Source organism: Pseudophryne corroboree, chromosome 6, assembly GCF_028390025.1.
Source record: "Pseudophryne corroboree isolate aPseCor3 chromosome 6, aPseCor3.hap2, whole genome shotgun sequence".
In the NCBI taxonomy this organism is placed as follows: Eukaryota; Metazoa; Chordata; class Amphibia; order Anura; family Myobatrachidae; genus Pseudophryne; species Pseudophryne corroboree.
This window is the reverse complement of record NC_086449.1, coordinates 156844907-156868743: the sequence shown is the minus strand read 5'-3', so window position 1 is coordinate 156868743 and position 23837 is coordinate 156844907. Positions and strand designations below refer to the sequence as shown.

The following is a 23837-nucleotide window of genomic DNA, read 5'->3' as shown; positions in this document are numbered from 1 at the left end:
GGAGGTTAAAAAAATAGGGAAAGATCAAGATCCACTTCCACCTCGTGCTGAAGCTGCTGCCACTAGTCATGGCCGAGACGATGAAATGCCATCAACGTCGTCTGCCAAGGCCGATGCCCAATGTCATAGTACAGAGCATGTAAAATCCAAAACACAAAAGATCAGTAAAAAAATGACCCAAAAATCAAAATTAAAAGCGTCTGAGGAGAAGCGTAAACTTGCCAATATGCCATTTACGACACGGAGTGGCAAGGAACGGCTGAGGCCCTGGCCTATGTTCATGGCTAGTGGTTCAGCTTCACATGAGGATGGAAGCACTCATCCTCTCGCTAGAAAAAAGAAAAGACTTGCGGCAAAAGCACAGCAAAGAACTGTGCGTTCTTCGAAATCCCAAATCCCAAAGGAGAGTCCAATTGTGTCGGTTGCGATGCCTGACCTTCCCAACACCGGACGGAAAGAGCTTGCGCCTTCCATTTGCACGCCCCCTGCAAGTGCTGGAAGGAACACCCGCAGTCCAGTTCCTGATAGTCAAATTGAAGATGTCACTGTTGAAGTACACCAGGATGAGGATATGGGTGTTGCTGGCGCTGGGGAGGAAATTGACAAGGAGGATTCTGATGGTGAGGTGGTTTGTTTAAGTCAGGCACCCGGGGAGACACCTGTTGTCCGTGGGAGGAATATGGCCATTGACATGCCTGGTCAAAATACAAAAAAAATCAGCTCTTCAGTGTGGAATTATTTCAACAGAAATGCGGACAACTGGTGTCAAGCCGTGTGTTGCCTTTGTCAAGCTGTAATAAGTAGGGGTAAGGACGTTAACCACCTCGGAACATCCTCCCTTATACGTCACCTGCAGCGCATCCATAATAAGTCAGTGACAAGTTCAAAAACTTTGGGCGACAGCGGAAGCAGTCCACTGACCAGTAAATCCCTTCCTCTTGTAACCAAGCTCGCGCAAACCACACCACCAACTCCCTCAGTGTCAATTTCCTCCTTACCCAGGAAAGCCAATAGTCCTGCAGGCCATGTCACTGGCAAGTCTGACGAGTCCTCTCCTGCCTGGGATTCCTCCGATGCATCCTTGAGTGTAACGCCTACTGCTGCTGGCGCTGCTGTTGTTGCTGCTGGGAGTCGATCGGCATCCCAGAGGGGAAGTCGGAAGACCACTTGTACTACTTCCAGTAAACAATTGACTGTCCAACAGTCCTTTGCGAGGAAGATGAAATATCACAGCAGTCATCCTGTTGCAAAGCGGATAACTGAGGCCTTGACAACTATGTTGGTATTAGACGTGCGTCCAGTATCCGCCGTTAGTTCACAGGGAACTAGACAATTGCTTGAGGTAGTGTGCCCCCGTTACCAAATACCATCTAGGTTCCACTTCTCTAGGCAGGCGATACCGAGAATGTACACGGACGTCAGAAAAAGACTCACCAGTGTCCTAAAAAATGCAGTTGTACCCAATGTCCACTTAACCACGGACATGTGGACAAGTGGAGCAGGGCAGACTCAGGACTACATGACTGTGACAGTCCACTGGGTAGATGTATTGCCTCCCACTGCAAGAACAGCAGCGGCGGCACCAGTAGCAGCATCTCGCAAACGCCAACTCGTTCCTAGGCAGGCTACGCTTTGTATCACCGCTTTCCAGAATACGCACACAGCTGAAAACCTCTTACGGCAACTGAGGAAGATCATCGCAGAATGGCTTACCCCAATTGGACTCTCCTGGGGATTTGTGGCATCGGACAACGCCAGCAATATTGTGCGTGCATTACATCTGTGCAAATTCCAGCACGTCCCTTGTTTTGCACATACCTTGAATTTGGTGGTGCAGAATTATTTAAAAAACGAAAGGGGCGTGCAAGAGATGCTGTCGGTGGCCAGAAGAATTGCGGGCCACTTTCGGCGTACAGGCACCGCGTACAGAAGACTGGAGCACCACCAAAAACACCTGAACCTGCCCTGCCATCATCTGAAGCAAGAGGTGGTAACGAGGTGGAATTCAACCCTCTATATGCTTCAGAGGATGGAGGAGCAGCAAAAGGCCATTCAAGCCTATACATCTGGCCACGATATAGGCAAAGGAGGTGGAATGCACCTGTCTCAAGCGCAGTGGAGAATGATTTCAATGTTGTGCAAGGTTCTGCAACCTTTTGAACTTGCCACACGTGAAGTCAGTTCAGACACTGCCAGCCTGAGTCAGGTCATTCCCCTCATCAGGCTTTTGCAGAAGAAGCTGGAGGCATTAAAGGAGGAGCTAAAACAGAGCGATTCTGCTAGGCATGTGGGACTTGTGGATGGAGCCCTTCATTCGCTTAACCAGGATTCACGGGTGGTCAATCTGTTGAAATCAGAGCACTACATTTTGGCCACCGTGCTCGATCCTAGATTTAAAACCTACGTTGGATCTCTCTTTCCTGCAGAGGTTCAAAGAACTGCTGGTGAGAAAATTGTCAAGACAAGCGGAACGCGACCCGTCAACATCTCCTCCTTCACATTCTCCCGCAACTGGGGGTGCGAGGAAAAGGCTACGAATTCCGAGCCCACCCGCTGGCGGTGATGCAGGGCAGTCTGGAGCGACTGCTGATGCTGACATCTGGTCCGGACTGAAGGACCTGCCAACGATTACTGACATGTCGTCTACTGTCACTGCATATGATTCTCTCACCATTGAAAGAATGGTGGAGGATTATATGAGTGACCGCATCCAAGTAGGCACGTCAGACAGTCCGTACGTATACTGGCAGGAAAAAGAGGCAATTTGGAGGCCCTTGCACAAACTGGCTTTATTCTACCTAAGTTGCCCTCCCTCCAGTGTGTACTCCGAAAGAGTGTTTAGTGCCGCCGCTCACCTTGTCAGCAATCGGCATACGAGGTTACTTCAAGAAAATGTGGAGAAGATGATGTTCATTAAAATGAATTATAATCAATTCCTCCATGGAGACATTCACCAGCAGCAATTGCCTCCAGAAAGTACACGGGGACCTGAGATGGTGGATTCCAGTGGGGACAAATTAATAATCCGTGAGGAGGGGGATGTAAACAGTGAAAGGGGTGATGAATCGGACGATGATGATGAGGTGGACATCTTGCCTCTGTAGATCCAGTTTGTGCAAGGAGAGATTGATTGCTTCTTTTTTGGTGGGGGCCCAAACCAACCAGTCATTTCAGTCACAGTCGTGTGGCAGACCCTGTCGCTGAAATGATGGGTTCGTTAAAGTGTGCATGTCCTGTTTTTACAACATAAGGGTTTTTGGGAGGGCCCAAGGACAATTCCATCTTGCACCTCTTTTTTCTTTAATTTTTCTTTGCGTCATGTGCTGTTTGGGGAGTATTTTTTTGAAGGGCCATCCTGCGTGACACTGCAGTGCCACTCCTAGATGGGCCAGGTGTTTGTGTCGGCCACTAAGGTCGCTTAGCTTAGTCGTCACACAGCTACCTCATTGCGCCTCTTTTTTTCTTTGCTTCATGTGCTGTTTGGGGAGTATTTTTTGGAAGGGCCATCCTGCGTGACACTGCAGTGCCACTCCTAGATGGGCCAGGTGTTTGTGTCGGCCACTAGGGTCGCTTAGCTTAGTCGACACACAGCTACCTCATTGCGCCTCTTTTTTTCTTTGCGTCATGTGCTGTTTGGGGAGTATTTTTTGGAAGGGCCATCCTGCGTGACACTGCAGTGCCACTCCTAGATGGGCCAGGTGTTTGTGTCGGCCACTTGGGTCGCTTAGCTTAGTCACACAACGACTTTGGTGCAGCTCTTTTTTTCTTTGCATCATGTGCTGTTTGGGGACTATTTTTTTAAGTGCCATCCTGTCTGACACTGCAGTGCCACTCCTAGATGGGCCAGGTGTTTGTGTCGGCCACTAGGGTCGCTTAGCTTAGTCGTCACACAGCTACCTCATTGCGCCTCTTTTTTTCTTTGCGTCATGTGCTGTTTGGGGAGGGTTTTTTGGAAGGGACATCCTGCGTGACACTGCAGTGCCACGCCTAGATGGGCCAGGTGTTTGTGTCGGCCACTAGGGTCGCTTAGCTTAGTCGTCACACAGCTACCTCATTGCGCCTCTTTTTTTCTTTGCGTCATGTGCTGTTTGGGGAGTATTTTTTGGAAGGGCCATCCTGCGTGACACTGCAGTGCCACTCCTAGATGGGCCAGGTGTTTGTGTCGGCCACTTGGGTCGCTTAGCTTAGTCACACAACGACTTTGGTGCAGCTCTTTTTTTCTTTGCATCATGTGCTGTTTGGGGACTATTTTTTTAAGTGCCATCCTGTTTGACACTGCAGTACCACTCCTAGATGGTCCAGGTGTTTGTGTCGGCCACTTGTGTCGCTTAGCTTAGTCACTCAGCGACCTTGGTGCGCCTCTTTTTTTCTTTGCATCATGTGCTGTTTGGGGACTATTTTTTTGAAGTGCCATCCTGCCTGACACTGCAGTGCCACTCCTAGATGGGCCAGGTGTTTGTGTCGGCCACTTGTGTCGCTTAGCTTAGCCATCCAGCGACCTTGGTGCAAATTTTAGGACTAAAAATAATATTGTGAGGTGTGAGGTGTTCAGAATAGACTGAAAATGAGTGGAAATTATGGTTATTGAGGTTAATAATACTATGGGATCAAAATGACCCCCAAATTCTATGATTTAAGCTGTTTTTTAGGGTTTTTTGAAAAAAAACACCCGAATCCAAAACACACCCGAATCCGACAAAAAAAGTTCGGTGAGGTTTTGCCAAAACGCGTTCGAACCCAAAACACGGCCACGGAACCGAACCCAAAACCAAAACACAAAACCCGAAAAATTTCAGGTGCACATCACTAATATAAATACAGTATATGTACCTAAATCCACAAATCTTGCGTCATAGAACACAAAGGTAACTTTTAATATTTGTAATTCCAGAAGTCACCTTATTATGCAATAGTTTTATGTTCCTAACATACAGTGACATACTCATGGGAAGTTGTTAACGGTGTACAGTATATAAGTCCACTCGGAAGATGTCTTATCTACTGATAAGAAAAAGATGCGGGCGCATGTGCAGCGCTCGTCCTGCATGCCCGCAGTTTTGCGGGGGGCAGCAGAAAATCAGGCAGAGGCGGTCGCATAGTGAGGGGGGAGGGGGGCGGGCAACGCTGCGTTTCCAGGGAGGAGACAGAGCGATGCGGGGGCGGTCGTGGACTAACGGGGACGGTGCAATGCGAAGGGGGGCATGTCCAGGGTGTGACATCACATGCAGCTGCAGTGATCAAGAACATGGCTGCGGGCCTCCTGGCAGGAGCCATACTCAGTTTCTGCTAACAAGCAGAAATTGCGATGTGATCGCAATTTCTGCATGTTGAATGGGAAGAGGGGGGAGGCGCTGGTCAGCATGTTGGGTCGCCTTGTCCCGCGATGGGCTGCTCCCAGCATGCGATCCAAAGGATTGCAAATTCTGCTAATTAGCAGAATTTGCAATCCTTACTGAATTAGGCCCCATGTGCATAGTTCATTGGAATACATATGTTTGACGGCAGACGGGATGCTGGCTGTCACTATATCATCAGCGGCATCTGACGGAATCCCGGTAGCAAGTCCCCTCCCAGGCTCACTGCGCTCGCCACGCTTAGGCCTGGTGGCTCACTTTGCTCACCAGAGGTTATATTTCCACTCCGTTGGGGCATGGATTTACCAACCTAGTGGGAATAACCTGTGTTGTGCAGTAATCCATCCGTCGGCATTTCACTGACTATTGGGATTCAGGCATCCTGATCCTGATCACCGAGATCCTGACAGCAGGTACATTAACTGCATCCCAGCTCACTGGATGGTGGTCACCATAAGGGCACATCAGATGTGAAAAGTGACTGTTAGGCCACACAGAAGTCCTTAACCAGGTTGCTGGGCTTATGGGTAAACAGCAGTAACAGGATAATGCAGGAATACAGTGGTAAATATCATTATAATAATCATTTTATTTGCATAGCTCTTTTCTCCACCAGAACTCAAAGTCACTTTATAACATTTACATAGTATTCAAGAAACAAGCAAACAAACCTAAAACAATGAACATAACGGTTGCAACGGGTCCAATGGACATAATTCAGGGTTGGTGTCACTGTAGCCATTTTGGGTAAAGACTTCTGTGGGTTACACTGTATATCCCAATCAGTGGTGCAAGTAGAAAAAATGTTTTATAGGTACTGTGTGCGCGCGTTGAAAAAATGGGTGTGGCCAAATGCCACATGGTGCGTGGACAATGAAAATGGGGGCGTGATACACATATGGGGGGACCAGATACACTTATGACACCAATAGTGCCAGATACACATATGCCCCCACAGTGCCAGATACGCCCCCACCGTGCCAGATATGCTCCTACAGTGCCAGATGCACAAATGCCCCATGGTGGCAGATGCACAAATGCCCCCAGGAGTGCCATATATGCCACCACAGTGCCAGATACATATTGCCCCAGAGTGTCAGATACACATATGCCCCAACAGTGCAAGATATGCCCCCACTGCGCCAGATACACTTATGCCCCCATAGTGTCAGATACACATGCCCCCACAGTGACGGATACACACATGCCTCCAGAGTGCCAGATATGCCCCCTCAGTGCCAGATATGCCCCTTCAGTGCCAGATATGCCCCCCACAGTGCCAGCTACACATGCCCCCACAGTGCTAGATATGCCCCCACAGTGCCAGATATGCCCCCACAGTGCCAGATACACATGCCCCCAAAGTGACAGATATGCCCCAGCAGTGCAACTTCCCATTGTTGCTGCTGCCTGGGGCTGGCACTATCTTCTGCTGGGAAAAGGAGAGTGCAGCACACGCTCCTCCTGTCCCTCTCCTGCCCTCAGTCCAGTCTGCTGAACTGATGCCAATCCGCGAGCCTATCAGGGCTCGCGATCCGGAAGCAGCGGCTCCTGATTGGCTGCCGGTCCGCGAGCTCTGATTGGCTCACGAACCGGCTCAGTGCACTCCACCGCCGCCGCCGGACTCGGAACTCGCAGGCAGGAGAGGAGAGGCGAATGCTGCGCTCTCCTCTCTCCAACACCCGGTGTCTGCAAGGTGGCGGCCCGGCGTACCTGCTGGGATTTTCTTACATGTACGCTGTACCGCCCCGTACCGCCATACTTTCAGCACTGATCCCAATTGGGGATCAGGCAAGGCAGCCATTTCGGGCACACTACTTACAGAAAGGACAATCCTCATCTTACACGATTGCGGGTCTTCTCAGCTCATTTGCCATAACTAGTGTGCCCACGGGTGTACTGCACCTGCACCTAGGCTCGGCGACAGGGGACTCAAAGGGGAGGTTCAAGGGGGGCACCAAGGAAATGGGGCAGAAAAAATATACAGCAGCACCTAATAATGCTTTTTAAACGCTAAACTGTAGCTGCCCACAAATTATAAATTACAATTGCCAGGCCGCACCAACCCCCCCCAACACCACCACCCCCAGTTACCCTGTCACTTGGTCCAGTCCCCGCAATGTATTGCGCCTGACGCTTTGACAGGTGTGACTTGCATAACTCTCTGTCGGGTGTGACGCTAGGGTTACCACCTCATCCCTATAATTCTGGACACATATTAATTACACAGGTTCTGCGGTTTGCTGACTTCAAGACTCCATTTCACCTGGTTTTAATCAGCAACAGAACCTGTGTAATTAATATGTGTCCAGAATTGAAGGGATGAGGTGGTAACCCTATGTAATGCGCATATCGCTCTGCCGGGTTGCCGGCCCTTCCCTGTGGTCTCTTCCCCCTCCGCCGAAGAGCCGGACAGCCACATCCCAGCAGGAAAACTGCTGTTCACTGGGCACACTGTGTCAGAGGCCCTACACAGCAGTAGCCCGCAGCTGCTGTCCAAGTCCCAGGCTGTGGTATGTTTGCCTGGATGTTCACACAGATGATCACACAGTTACAGTGTGATCATTATTGATATTGCAGTAAAATTAAACTCAAAAATAATCATTTGAACATGCCCAGCTATGTGTGTGTGTGTGTGTGTGTGTGAGTGTGTATGTATATATATATATATATATATATATATAGATGAATGGCGAGTAAGCCCGGCACTCCCTTGTACCTTAATATTGAAATTGCTGAGGTGCCCTCCTGGTGACAATAGCCACTCTATAGGATTGTTGGAAGAAGGCGGCACTCAAACAGGCTTTTGATGAGAAAAAGTTTAGGTCATTTATTTAGACCAAATAGGCCGACATGTATTGGCCCTGAGGACGGGGGTTCACCCCGAAACATGTCGGCCTATTTGGTCTAAATAAATTACCTAAACTTTTTCTCATCAAAAGCCTGTTTGAGTGCCGCCTTCTTCCAACAATCCTATATATATATATATATATATATAATGGAGAATGAATGCGGCACTCACGCAGGCTGGTGCAGGTGTAGAAAAATCAGTTTATTGATCCGACATGTTTCGGGGACTAGCCCCGTCCTCAGGGCCTTCACAACCCAAACTGAACATTAGACAAACATATATACCCTACCCAAACCATACAATCATGATAAAATGCCACTCACCTGCTCCACGGCGCCATGCTGTCGTCCGGACGCCGAACAGCGCTGTCACGTCGCTCACCCCTGGCATCATCCAGCCGTGCCGCGTCTCCATCACCTAGGTAACCGGACGCTACACACGCTGGGCGCCTGGGGATACTCTGTAATACCGTGCTGACGACCCGTGATGTCATCTGGCAGCGCTAGCAGTGCGGTTGCCGTGGCAACTAATGAAGCTATACAAGGAAAACAAAGACATAGAATTAATACATACGTACAATGCATAACAGCCCTACCATCTAGATGATAATAGGTTTTAGACACATCAAGATAATAATAGGACTATACTAAGCTATCATAAGCTACATGGTTCAATACTAGCCTATATAGCAATCAAAAAATTCTCTAGAGGCTAAACCAAAAAAATCAAAAAAACAAAACAAAAGATCGAAAGCTAAAGGATGATGATGCCAAGTGGTAAGTAAATAGTAAGTAAACTGTATCAATCCCCAATAATCAAGAATCTTAAACAATGGGGCACAATGGAAATAGACACAAAAGAAATTTACAAAAAACTCTGAAGGCCAAGATTTTCATTCAGGCCTCGAGGGGATAAGGTCCCCAGTTTATAAATCCATCTGGACTCATGTTGTAATAACACTCGATCCCTATCTCCCCCTCTAAGTGTCTTGGGAACATGATCAATCAAGATGGCCCTAATGCTAGCCACCCCGTGTTTAAATTCCAAGCAATGGCGGGCAAACGGTTGATCAATCTGATCTTTCTCTAATGCTTTTTTAATTGCACTCCTATGTAGGGCCATACGTTCTCGAAACTGACGTATGGTCTTGCCCACATAGGCAAGACCACATGGGCATGTCAAAAGGTACACCACGTGTGTGGAAGTACATGTAAGGCGATGTTTAATGGGAATCTTCTTACCAGTTAAGGGATGGTTAAATGTGTTGCCCGTCATTAGTGTGTTACAAGTGGCACAACCCAAACACCTAAAGCACCCCGGTTTAGTTCTCAAAAAATGGGTTTCCTGTGCACTAGTAAGTTGGGTAACATCTAGTTTTACTATGTGATCACTAATATTACGACCCCTAGTATAACTAGGCAGTAAGGAGGTATGGGCCAATGATGACAGAGCTCCCTCCGTCTGTATGATTGGCCATAATGCTTTAGCCTTTTTAATATTCCTATTTGTGGCCGTAGTGAATCTACTAACCCAAGGAAGTTTAGGATTATTGGTCCTACGGGATTTAACTGTGGGACATAATGCTTGTTCACGTGGAACGCTAAGGGCCTTAGATTTAGCTTTTTCAAGTTCCCCTAGGGGATAACCCTGTTGTGCAAACTTAAGCTGCATATTACCCATGGCTATCTCAGTGTCATTGGGATCTGATGTAATGCGTCTGACCCGCATAAACTGTGAAAAGGGTAAACCCCTTTTCAATGAACTAGGGTGAAAACTACGATAGTCGAGTAACATGTTTCTATCAGTTGACTTAACAAATAGAGAAGTTGACAGCTTTCCCTGATTGATAGTAATGGCTACGTCCAGATAATTGACCATGGTATCATCAATAATAAAGGTAAACTGTACAGGGTGCTGGGTCGCATTATGGTCCTCCCACAGGTTGATCAAATCTTCTCTAGACCCCTGCCATAATACTATTAAATCATCGATGTACCTTCTAAAATAAACCACCTTAGACTTAATAGTAGGGTCCAAGTAAAACATTCTGGTCTCGACCTGATGCATAAATGCGTTTGCGTACGATGGGGCCACGGCGGACCCCATCGCACACCCTGCAAGTTGTAAGATAAATCGGCCATTAAAGACAAAATAATTCCGTTTTAGGACTTTATCCAACAATGACAAAAAGAATGGTGTGTAGCATCCGGTTACCTAGGTGATGGAGACGCGGCACGGCTGGATGACGCCAGGGGTGAGCGACGTGACAGCGCTGTTCGGCGTCCGGACGACAGCATGGCGCCGTGGAGCAGGTGAGTGGCATTTTATCATGATTGTATGGTTTGGGTAGGGTATATATGTTTGTCTAATGTTCAGTTTGGGTTGTTAAGGCCCTGAGGACGGGGCTAGTCCCCGAAACATGTCGGATCAATAAACTGATTTTTCTACACCTGCACCAGCCTGCGTGAGTGCCGCCTTCATTCTCCATTGCATTCACTGAGGATTACACCTCTGGGAGGGCACCGCAGCACCTTAAACAGACATAAGAGGAGTGCCGGGATCTTTTGTATGTATATATATATATATAATATACATATATATATATATATATATATATATATTGATTTATTGTGTTAGTCTCCTGACTGGTCTTCCCAAACATAGGGGGTCATTCCGAGTTGATCGCTGTCTAGCTATTTTTCGCAGCGCTGCGATCAGATAGTCACCGCCCACAGGGGAGTGTATTTTTGCTTTGCAAGTGTACGAATGCTTGTGCAGCCGAGCGGTACGAAAAAGTTTTGTGCAGTTTCTGAGTAGGTCTGAACTTACTCAGCCGCTGCGATCACTTCAGCCTGTCCAGTCCCGGAATTGACGTCAGACACCCGTCTTGCAAACGCTTGGACAAGCCTGCGTTTTTCCAACCACTCCCTGAAAATGGTCAGTTGACACCCCTTAACGTCTTCTTCCTGTCAATCTTCTTGTGATTGGCTGTGCTAATGGATTTTTCATTAAATCCATCGCCCAGCACGATCCGCTTTGTACCCGTACAACGCGCCTGTGCATTGTGGTGTATACGCATGCGCAGTTTTGCTGAGTTTTGACCTGATCGCAGCGCTGCAAAAAATAGCTAGCGTGCGATCAGGTTGGAATGACCCCCATAGGCTCTCACCACTACAATACATTTTGAATGCAGCTGCGAGGCTAATCTTACTCACTAGACGTTCATCGTCTGCAAATCCGCTCTGTCGGTCCATACATTGGTTACCGGTATTCTAACATATTAAATATAAAATACTTTTACTTACATACAAGGCTATTAACCAAACTACACCAACGTACATCACTTCGCTTATCTCAAAATATCTCCCAACCCGACCTCTCCGCTCTGCACGAGATCTGCGTCTCTCATCCACACGCATTACTTGTTCACACTCAAAATTACAGGACGTTATGTATGTAAGTAAAAGTATTTTATAATCAACACGGTAGAATACCGTTAACCAATGGAGGGACTGACAGAGCGGACAAGCAGACGAAGAACGTCTAGTGAGGAAGATTAGCCTCGCAGCTGCATTTAAAATGGATTGTAGTGGTGAGAGCCTATGTTTGGAAAACCAGTAAGGAGACTATTACAATAATCAATGCAGAAGATGATAAGTGCATGGATTAGAGTTTTTGCAGTGTCTTGTGTAAGATAAGGGGCGTATTTTGGATATGTTTTTTAGGTGCATGTAACATGATTTGGAGACAGATTGAATGTGTGGAACAAAGGACAGTTCAGAGTCAAGGATGACACCTAGGCAGTGAGCTTGTGGGGTAGAGTGGATAGTTACATTGTCAACAGTTATGGAGATATCAGGTTGGTAACTACTCTTGGCTGGTGGGAAAATAATTAATTCTGTTTTGGAAATGTTGAGTTTGAGGTGGCGAGATGACATCCAAGATGAAATGGCAGCCAGGCATCCAGTGACACGAGCCAATACAGATAGTGATAAATCTGGGGAGGATAGGTAGATTTGTGTATCATCAGCGTACAAATGATACTGAAATCTGAAGGAACTGATTAGTTTACCAAGAGATGAGGTATAGATTGACAACAGCAGAGGACCCAAGACTGAGCCTTGCGGTACTCCAACTGATAGAGGTAGAGGCAATAGGTAAATCACAGGCAATAGAAAATTTTGGGGAAAATGGACACCTCACCATTTCTCTGGAGATCTGTACATGTACAGTAGACCCAGGAACAGCACCACAGTCACTAGTAATCATTAATACGCTGGCAGCTATGGAGGAAATGGCCCGGAAGAAGAATTGCCACAGGGGTCAGTGACACCCGGTGTGCAGACAAGACTGAAAAGGGAGCTGGACTATGTTGGAAGGGGTTGTGCTATGAGTGCCCTCACGGCCCAACCCATTTTCATCACACCGATGGTGGGCCCAGCATTTCTGGAGATGCACTGCCGGCTCCTACACTGTGACCGGCACTGAGTGCCACATGTAATGTCACAGTGCAGCATCATGCTCATGTCACTGAAGATGAGGGTAACACTTTGGTGTAACCCGCACCCCCATAGTGATGCCACTGCCCAGAAGAAGACTGCAACAAACCCCTCAGGGAACTGAACCCACTCATCTCTATAAGGAACCAATCCACAAGTTTGGGTATCTCATCGAAATGACCTTATAAGGACATTATAATTGTGTGTCAGGATTTGGGATATTATATATCACTGAGAGTCTTAACGGTTTTGGCCAAACAATAAAATATTTCTTCCTATTATATTAATATTAAATAAGAGAACATAGGTGATACACGTATGTACATCTAAGGACCCTTAACAACTCATCAGCACTTTGATGGGCTCCTGACATCCTGTCAGAGCTTCTGCTTTTTTTTTTCTTTTCTTTTTACTGGTCTCATCTGTAATCTTTGAAACAGCTTTATGCTTCCACCTTTATGTGCGCACAGTATAACAACAGTGCAGCTCTTTTAATGATGTCACCTAAGTGCCTCCAAACAGGTGTGGCTACTAGGGGAACCTAGTATTATACAGTATACACTGAAGACCCCAGAGTAAATTTCTTCCATTTACAGGGTATAACTGATAATATTACAAACACAAGCTTCCGCTGTTCTCAGTATTTTCACAAGTATATCCAGGTGGGCCTAATAAAATTACGCATTTATTTCTGAATTGGTTGATTTCATAAATTGTTCTACTTCAGGGCTTTCCGACAGACGTCCCACAGTGGATTCCCTTGAACTTTTGTGGCCCCAAACCTTGTGTTTCCATGAGAACTGACATTTTATTTTGTATATTAATAATGTGAAGATATGTTTGTGGCATACATGGAGCTCTTTCTATGAAAGAATTAATTATATATTGCAGTTCTTATGCACGGTACGAGAATGCCCCTTCTTGTACAGAACAATTTGTTGTATGAAAGTCTGTGTATGAGGCCTCACATTCCATTTGTAGTCAAGTACCATCTAAACATTCAGTTTGCTAAACCAATTCCACACTATGTATACAAGGAATGCAGAACAGCTCATCAAATGCAATTATGTGAGCAGCTTTATAATATCAACAGATGTGTGAATAATACATAAGTCTAAATGGCGGGCGTGAAAGCAATATGCTGTAGACTCCGTGTTCCAAGTCAAAGATAAGACTGCCTTGTTTCATAGCACTATTTGCTGAATTTGAGAACTTAGAAGATTTTGTAGAAGAACTTGTTGAAAATGTATTTGTTGGATTGTCTTTTCTCAAAGACTTTATATTGTTTCTGTATTTTATTTCTCTTAAATGTGCAGTATCCACAATAGAAAGATACTGTATGTTTCTTGATTATTCCACAACATTTGCTTTTTTGCACAGAAATAATGGATAATTATTGTTAGAATCGAGTTAACCTACCTGTATGTTTTTAAGAGACAACCGAAGTACAGATGTAGCCATGCTCATCTTTGCTGCGATGCAGCATGCTGCAACAAGGCTTGCTGCATGGTGTGCCCGGCTGCAACTATTTGCAGCCGTCGATCGCTCGATTAATTTCGCTTGCTGCATGGCGTGCCAGGCTGTGACTATTCACAGCCCATGAGCGCTTCAAAATGGTCATGGGGTTTTCAGCTCTGAAAACCCTGTGGCGCAAGTAAAACAAAAATAATGACACTTACCTGTCCAGTAGTCTCCCCTCCATCTTTACACTGCAGTCAGGACTGCTTGGAGGTGTTCAGGCTGCCGGGAGGCTCGGTGGCTGCTGGGAGATGTAGTACTCCAATGGAGCTGACATTGGGGGGATACGGTCGTTAGGTCGACACAGCTTAGGTCGACAGCCATTAGGTCGACCACTGAAAATCAACATGTATTAGGTCGACATGGTTAATAGGTTGACATGGTCATTAGGTCGACAAGTACTAGGTCAACAGGTCAAAAGGTCGACATTAGTTTTTCACTTTTTTTTCTTAATTTTTTGGATTTTTTCATACTTAACGATCCACATGGACTACGATTGGAATGGTAACCCGTGCCGAGTGAAGCGTTAGTGAAGCGAGGCACCTTGCCCGAAGCATGGTGAGTGAAGCGAGCCATGCGAGGGGACATGGTGCACTAATTGAAGACAACAACGCCAAAAAAAGTTAAAAAAAACATGTCGACCTTTTGACTTGTCGGCCTAGTACATGTTGACCTAATGCATGTCAACCTTCCATGGTTGACCTAATGATTGTCGACCTAAGTTGTGTCTACCCAATGACCCATACCCCTAGGGGGTCACACACTTACATGGGGGGGGCGGTCACACACACACATGGGGTCACACACAAATACTCATGCGCACACACACTCATACAACACTCACCGCTACTGCACCGCGATGCTGGAGCAGAAGACAGCGCTTTGGAAGGTGAGTAATTATTGACTAATTCCGCTAATTGGAAACTTCCAATTGCTGAATTAGTACTCTGGGTTGGGGATGGGGGATGGGGTTGCCTTGGTCCTGTTGAAGTGCCAAACCAAGTTCTGGTGATTTTTCCTATAATTAGAAAATAAGACTTGCTCTGGAGGCGTGAGAAAAATCAATGTGTCCCATTTTCTCTCCTCTAATTCAATAGCAAAACCTCACAGCTGCAAGAAAAACCCATGCCGCATGTTTTTTTCAATTTCCCGCCGTCAATTGAATTCTCCCTTATGTGTCAGAATTTAATTTTTTTAAAAGTTTATTCACTCGAGGAGACCTATTTATCATTGAATATTTGCTGCAAACAGGGTGTTTTTTTGTGGGTTCCTGAAAATAGTAAGCATCCCTCTAATATATGAAGGAGATATTTGCTGCGGTGACTCCTACTCTGACAGCAGCCGTAGCCCCCATAGTTTTCCATAGTCCCACAAGAATTTGATGCTGGGAGGATGATGTTCACCTCGACGTGGGATCCGAATCTGGTGGGAACACCCACTTCCAGTGGGGATCCGGTCTGAAGATCGACACTGTCTAGGTCGACAATGTCTAGGTCGACCACTATAGGTCGACAGTCACTAGGTCGACAGGGTTGGAAGGTCGACAGGGTTTCTAGGTCGACATGTGCTAGGTCGACAGGTCAAAAGGTCGAAATGAGTTTTTCACATTTTCTTTCTTCTTTTGAACTTTTTCATACTTAACGATCCACGTGGACTACGATTGTAATGGTAATCTGTGCTGAGCGAAGCAAAGCACCTTGCCCGAAGCATGGCGAGCGAAGCGAGCCAAGCGAGGGGACACGGTGCACTAATTCGGCTTCCCGGTCACTGGGGGTAATTCCAAGTTGATCGCAGCAGGAAATTTTTTAGCAGTTGGGCAAAAACATGTGCACTGCAGGGTGGGGGGCAGATATAACATTTGCAGAGAGAGTTAGATTTTGGTGGGTTATTTTGTTTCTGTGCAGGGTAAATACTGGCTGCTTTATTTTTACACTGCAATTTAGATTGCAGATTGAACTCACCACACCCTAATCTATCTCTCTCTCTGCACATGTTATATCTGCCTCCCCTGCAGTTGACATGGTTTTGCCCAATTGCTAACAAAATTCCTGCTGCGATCAACTCAGAATTACCCCCACTGTATGCAAAAAAAGACACAAAAAAACAACAAAAAACCTCATGTCGACATTTTGAACTGTTGACCTAGCACATGTCGACCTAGAAACCCTGTCGACCTTCCAACCCTGTCGACCTAGTGACTGTCGACCTATAGTGGTCGACCTAAACATTGTAGACCTAGACACTGACGATCTAATGATCCACACCCTTCCAGTGATGATGACTGAATGTCACTAGGGGTTTAGGGTTAGACACCACCGGGGAGGGTTAGGGTTAGGCTGTAGCAGCAGGAGAGTTAGGTTTAGGCACCACTGAGGAGGGTTAGGGTTAGACTGCGATGGGGGAGGTTTAGGGTCAGTCTGTGGGAAGGGAGGGTTACGGGGGTAGGAGGGGAGTGTTAGCCTACTTACCTTCCAGGTGGTGGAATCCTGCACTTTCAGTATTCTGACTGCTGGCATCCCAAGTGCCGGGCTCCTGATACCAACCCAAATGAAGAGGGGGTGGAAAGACAAAGTCTATCTTTCTACCCCTGAGAGACTTGGTTTTGAACCCAGACATCCTGGCAGGTCTGCAGATAAGCACACTTGAAGAGCAAGAGTCAAGCGCCCACCATGGGATTCCCCCAGGTGGTATGGCAGCCTATCATGCCACTGTCTTGTCTTCAGGCTTGGCTTCCTGACAATGGGAAATACCAAAAGACTCTCCTCTGCCCATAGCACCTTGAGTTGCTGAGGAATCACCTCTGGATCTTCCTTGAATTTGGTGGGGACATGACAGGTGCAAAAAGGAAGGACCCAAGAATGCTTTGTGTGGAGCAGTGGAAGTAGAAGGCTAGAATATGTATTTACATTTTTACACTGTTGTCAGCTTGAAAAGAGTAAGAAGTAAGAAGACGCTTGGATAACTGGGACCTTTTGTCTGGATGTTTCCAAGCGACAGATAACTAACTGGTCATCCAGTTTCTGTGAGATGGAAAATGTAACAGATGAGCTCTGTTTCTCACCAAAGGAGGACATATCTTGAGAATCTGGAAACTCTGAGTTCGAAACCTTCTGTGCTTGACATACTGCTAGGATGAGGGCATCTATCCCCTGAGCATCCAGAACCCTGTTGAAGAAAATCATAATCGGATTCCAGCAGCCACTGACCTTCCTCTGCTTGAGAAGAACAATCCTGATCTGAGTCGTCAGACTGCAGGAGTGATGGAAAGGATTTCTTGGACAGAGGCTGCACAGGTGGAGCAGGAAAATTAGAGATAGATTCCCTCTCAACATGACCTGTATAAGCACGCCCACAGAGCGGGCTAAGGCCTAAGCCAAATCTGGCTCTGGTGCCTGAAACATCAATAGCGAAGCAGAACCAGTTGCCTGTGACTGATATATTTCTCTATCTCTGTGGGAGGCTGCCAGTTCAACAGATAGATTGGATATAACACCAGCCAAGGTAGAGACCCAGGAAGGTGTTGTGTCCTGGACTGGAGGATTTCCAACAGGCACTGTGGCCCCCGACTCACAGGATTCACAAAGAAGCACATCCTCCGAGTGACCCTGAGTAAATTTAGCATTACATTCCTTGCAAGCAAACAGCTTCTGAGAAGCTTAAGGGGCCTATTTATTAATATTATTTTTACTAAAATAATGTGATAAACGGTATTTTCTCACCCTTTTCACATTATTTTAGTATCACCTGAATGTATGAAAGGGCATTTGGAGCAGTTTTCATGAAAAACTGCTCCAAACCCTTTAATTGTCATTTTTTTAGTAAGCCACATCGCATTCACCATACTTAGAATGGGAAATGCATTGTGGCCGAATATAATAAAAAAAAAAGTAAAAAAATACCGCAGTGAGCCCTGTGACAATTTCACCAGCTCAGGTTGGCAAATTCACAGGGCAGCACTGTGATGTACACCCTTTGCCCAGCTTTCTCTGCTCCCTGGCAGAGAAAGCTGTGCGGGGACCGGACTCCAGTGATCAGCTATGTGTGTCCGATGGACACACAAGCTGATCACAGTGTAAAAAATGTAAAAAAATAAAAAAAAAACCCACCCAAACATTCTTACCAGTCCAGGGAGTCGGTGTCCGCTGCTCCGGTGAGCGCTGCCGGGCCCCCCATATGCTGCGCTGTGACCCAGGTGCAGTGAAGTGACGCTGCAAAGTGGCTGCACACTTTACAGCACTGGGGTCTCAGCGCAGAAGAAGGACCCAGAGCAGTGAACACCGGCTCCTGGGACTGGTAGCTTTATCCGGTGCGGGGAAGTCGCAACGGGGGGGGGGGGGGACCCGGAGGCAGCGGTTGCGATGGGCGGCAGCACATGCGTAGTAGGCCATTGAGGTATTTTTTATTAAAAAATCCCACGATGATGCTGCGGAGAGGCATCGCAGGGACAGAGCTTTGCTGCAAGCTCTGTCCCTGCATTTCATAATGCATCCATGCGATGTACTCAATTATCGCAGTGCAGTTTGGTCGAGTTTCATCAGAAGCGGATGGTGTTAAATAGACCTCTAAGTCTCTGCAACCTTGCCTGCCATTGCAAACAGACAACAGCAATACAAGTCAGTAATGCACAAAGAAAATACACAAGAGGTGAAGGGAAAATAGCAGCAATAGGGATGGAGGAGTGTCACACCTTTCCCTTAACAGAATAGACTCCCCTGAAAATCCAGCAGTCCAACAGTGTACTCACTGCCCCTTAGTAGAAGGAGGTGTAGATAACAGATATCTGTCGGAGAGCAGGTGCAGGACAGGAAAGGGTTATGCTGAAGATACTGTCCTCTGGATGAGACAAAGTTGTATGCAGCGTGGACCAGCAGTAAGAACCCACCACGCAAGTGTGCGATGGTTCACTTGCTCCGTCCCCCTTCAGGGTTGACTGGGCCGGCAAATGTAAATCTCTCTGCACGTTACATCTGCCCCACCTGCAGTGAACATGGTTTTGCCCATTACAGGAAGATTTTTCTTTGGATATCAACCTTGAATTAGGCCCTTAATTCTGGAATGTGAATGTATACCAGCTGCACTCACTCTTTTGGGGTATAAAACAGGCCTTAAGAGTGTATCTTTTTCTACTATATTCTCAAGTACCATGGATGGATGGTGGCAGATTTCAAGGGTAAATCCATTTATTGATAGACAAAATTTAAAACAGCAGTGTGGACCCAATTCCAATGGGACAATTACATGCAGCCGTTACCTCTCAATTATGGCAGGTCAACACAATATGTTCAATGTGGTCTCCACAGCTGTAAACCAATGCATTCCGTCTGATGAAAGTCTTTTTTAAGGTATAGTTCTATACCTTGAAAACAACTTTCATTAGTCGAAACACATTGGTTTACAGCTGTGGAGACCACATTGGACTCATTGTGTTGGACTGCCATAACTGGGAGGTACTGTAACAACCACATTTAATTGCAAACTACTTCTCATTCACTAACAGTCCTGTGAATCTGCAATGATCACTGCTGAAGAGAGAAAAATTGAGGAGGGGGAAGTGTAGATGGCACATTAACCAAGATATAGAATAAAGATGGAGTTATTTAGGGGTCACAGGGAATAGACCCGAACCTGTGCTTTTTTGGCTTGGAGACCTTGCAGGCATGCAAACCATGGCCCTCATTCCGAGTTGTTCGCTCGCAAGGCGAATGTAGCAGAGTTACACACGCTAAGCCGCCGCCTACTGGGAGTGAATCTTAGCTTCTTAAAATTGCGACCGACGTACGCGCAATATTGCGATTACAAACGAGTTAGCAGTTTCAGAGTAGCTCCAGACTTACTCTGCCTGTGCGATCATTTCAGTGCTTGTCGTTCCTGGTTGACGTCACAAACACACCCAGCGTTCGCCCAGGCACTCCCACCGTTTCCCCGGCCACTCCTGCGTTTTTTCCGGAAACGGTAGCGTTTTCAGCCACACGCCCCTGAAACGCCGTGTATCCGCCCAGTAACACCCATTTCCTGTCAATCACATTACGATCGCCGGAGCGAAGAAAAAGCCGTGAGTAAAAATACTTTCTTCATAGTAAAGTTACTTGGCGCAGTCGCAGTGCGAACATTGCGCATGCGTACTAAGCGGATTTTCACTGCGATGCGATGAAAAATACCGAGCGAACAACTCGGAATGAGGGCCCATGTCATGAACAATACCAATTGCTGCCACTTAATAGTAAAAAGAAAAGAAGATGCATGCTGTATCAGCTAGCTTGTTTGATGGGATACAGTCAGGATGCCGGAGGTCGAAATACAGGCACCAGAAACCCAACATGTGGCCAAAATGCCGACACCGGAACTCCAGCATCTCTTGGAATACCAAAACTGGAATCCAGACCACCGACATACCGAATGTAAGTATGCCAGGGTCTCCAACATTTTAGCTGTGGGGGGGGGGAGATTAGGTTAAGGCTGCGGGAAAGGGAGGGTTAGGGTTAGGTTGCGGGGAGGGGAGGGGTAGTTAGGTTTAGGCACCACCGGGGAGGATTAGGGTTAGGCTGCGGGATGTTTGTGAGGGGGAGTGTTAGAGTTAGGTTGTGGGTAGAAAGGGGTAGGGGATTCTGATCATTGGGATGTCAGTGTCGGTCTTAAGAACGCCAGCATCCCAAACACCGGTATTTGCTATCACACTCTGTTAGACTCCCTAACATCTCATCCTAGTCATTATTAGGCCTGATCCCCTGGTGGTGAAGGGAGGTGGAAATGATTGTGTCCTGCTATAGAGTACCATCCCAATGCTGACTTAAGCACTGGGTCTCTCCTTGTACCCCAAACTGGTACCCCTAGCTGTTGTGTAGCAGGGTAAATGTGTCTAAATATAGTGCAATATCTAGTAGAACTACAACTGGTGCCCTCCATTGTGAATTAATGTGTCATTAAATAACTTCTTATTGCCCACATTATAAAAAAAAGTTGTATTGCCCCTATAATAAATAAAGTACAAAAATAGTGGTCCATAACAAATGGTTACATAGTACAGCTCCCATAATAAAGAATACGTTAATATTGGCTCTTAAATAAATAAATAAATAATAATAATAATAATAATAATAATAATAATAATAATAATTATTATTATTATTATTATTATTAGTAGTAGTAGTAGTAGTAGTAGTATTAGTATTAATATTAGTATTACTATAACTTCCATAATGAATAAGCAGATGTTGGCTACTATAATAAATACCTAAACTCTGACATGCAGATGTGTCCTACCTCATCGTTGCTGCAGTCATGATAAACAGCCCTTCTAACCGAGCCTAGTCGTGAGCACGTTTACTAACGCAGTGTTTTTCTAAATTTTTTCCCTGAAAATGTGTCTTATTCGCATTGCTATGCTGATTAAAATGATATGTGTCATGACAATATATACTGTGTGCGACTGTAGCTGTATCTGCATACGAAATGCTACAATACAGTGTTTTCCTAGGTGCACATGAAAAAAGAATGAGAAAGATAAGGAAGGACGCATCTGTATTCTGTATGCCTTTCTTGCTTGGTTCAATGGAATCCAAGATTTTAACCCATTTAGGAAAGAAGAAAAAAAACATGGAGCCAATGGCTATCTACCATGTAAAATGAAACACAAAATGAAATACGCTCCAGCAAGCGTGGCTACTTTATAGCCAGGCAACCAATCAGGGGCAGCCTCTTATTTGTGACTGTCTCAGCAATGCAACAGACCAACTTCCTACAAGAAGTGGTTTTAAGCTTAGGAAAATATGTTCTACAGCACATTTCTAATGAACGCTTCAAATCTCTACTAACTGGATACAATATTTAGCGGACATTTTAACAGTCACTTTTACATAGATAAAACATCATAGAGATAGACGTAGAAAGGAACAACTAATTTGTGCCCAATTTCATGCGCTCAAAGGCCACTCCAGGATGCTGCCTTTCATCTACAATTTTAAATGTCTACATAAAATATGCCAATTAAAATTGTTCATAAATACATGTCCTGCTAGTCCATTTATTCACAATCATTACCATCACTGCTACATTTATCATCTTTCCTCTGTAGCAAACAAACACTTCAGAGAAATGCAATCAGCATAATAATGTACTGGGTAATGAAGGACATGGTTGATTGCTGGCTTATGAATGACTCCAAGGATGGAACAGGAGTGGGACTAAGCTCTTTAAAGAAAAGTCTCTTATTATATTTGTCATGGAAACACAGGTACTCTCATCAATTACTGGACACTTAAACCCAGTCCCCAAACAAACAACTTGGTTAAGGTGTATACCATGGGTCACCAACTCCTGTACAGCACAGGGGAGATATATTATAAGAATATACTTTTGACCTTAATTACATTAATTATTCTGATCCATTATATGCTGGAAGATAGTCAATAGTTCCCAACAAACAAATCTTGGGGAGGGCTGGTTAACTTTTTCATGGAACAGGAAAGCAACATCATGCACTGCAGCAAAGGCCACCAGGAGATCTCTCAGCCCTAGTGGTAAGAGGCATTAAAAGGGCATAATAACGCCACATTTGGAATGCCAGATACCATTTACATGCTGTGCTGCCTGTGGTCATGCCTATTTTGGCGTGGCCAGTGTAGGACTGGGGCATGTAGGGCCCACCGGGGGAATGCAGTGGTAGGGACCCATGTTATGGGTGTGGCCAGTTTGCAGAGGGACTGTGGCCTGCCACCTCATTGGTTTGACTAACCATTAGAGAGAATATTAAGTAGAGAAGAAATGAGACTCTTTTGTGGGTGCACTCTTGAAGCTAATTAGCGATAATGTAAATATGATAAGCATATAAAACATAACTTTTAATGAAAAGGGTTAAAATATGGTATCCAGAACGACAAACAAAACACATAACATTTTAAAATGCTTTGGTCTTGTGATTATCACACTTTTAATAACCAGGAAAGAACTCCTGAAATAAGTTGTAAAGACCAAAGCTGCCAATCTAGCAAACTGGTTGCCAATCCATGCAAGAGAACTTATGCCAATAAGTCAAGGTATAGCCCTTCTGTGCCTACCAAAGTTAAATAGAGGTGAGTGAATTAAAGAATTGAAGAAAGAAGAGAGCAGTGATTCTGCTGTCAATGTTAGGCAGGGAATCAGGGGCTAGTGAGTGATTCTACTCTACTCTGTATTCCCTGGTGGTCCCCCAACCAAGTACTGACCAAGCCCAGCACTGTTTAGCTTCCAAGATCAGACGGTATTTGGCGTCTTCAGTGTGGTATGAAAGTAGATAGTGCGGATGCATCAAATCCATGGATCACTGATGAGAGATCACCATCAGGAAAATTGATAGAAAAAAATAGGAAAAAATAGACAGGTGGATCTGCTGCCAACGTTAGGCAGAGAGGGAGTTTATGCAATGATGTTGGCCCATATCCCTTCTCCGGATCGTTGGTGAGAGTCCATGAATGGGATAAGAGAACTGATTGAAATTGGTGAAAGAGTGGCTCAGGTCCACAATTGTACCTCTACACAATACGTGAAAAGAATACACACGGTAAAAAATCTGTAAACCGTGTAGGAAATAATGCACATGGGTAGTACCTCTGGGATAGAAATTTACTCAAGATGAGTTAC

The 23837-nt window shown here is 45.7% G+C and overlaps 1 pseudogene; it reads right to left on the bottom strand.

Moving 5' to 3' along the window:
* Positions 1-23373: 23373 nt before the first annotated feature.
* Positions 23374-23492, bottom strand: LOC134937303 (5S ribosomal RNA; annotated as a pseudogene).
* Between the last annotated feature and the right edge of the window lie 345 nt (positions 23493-23837).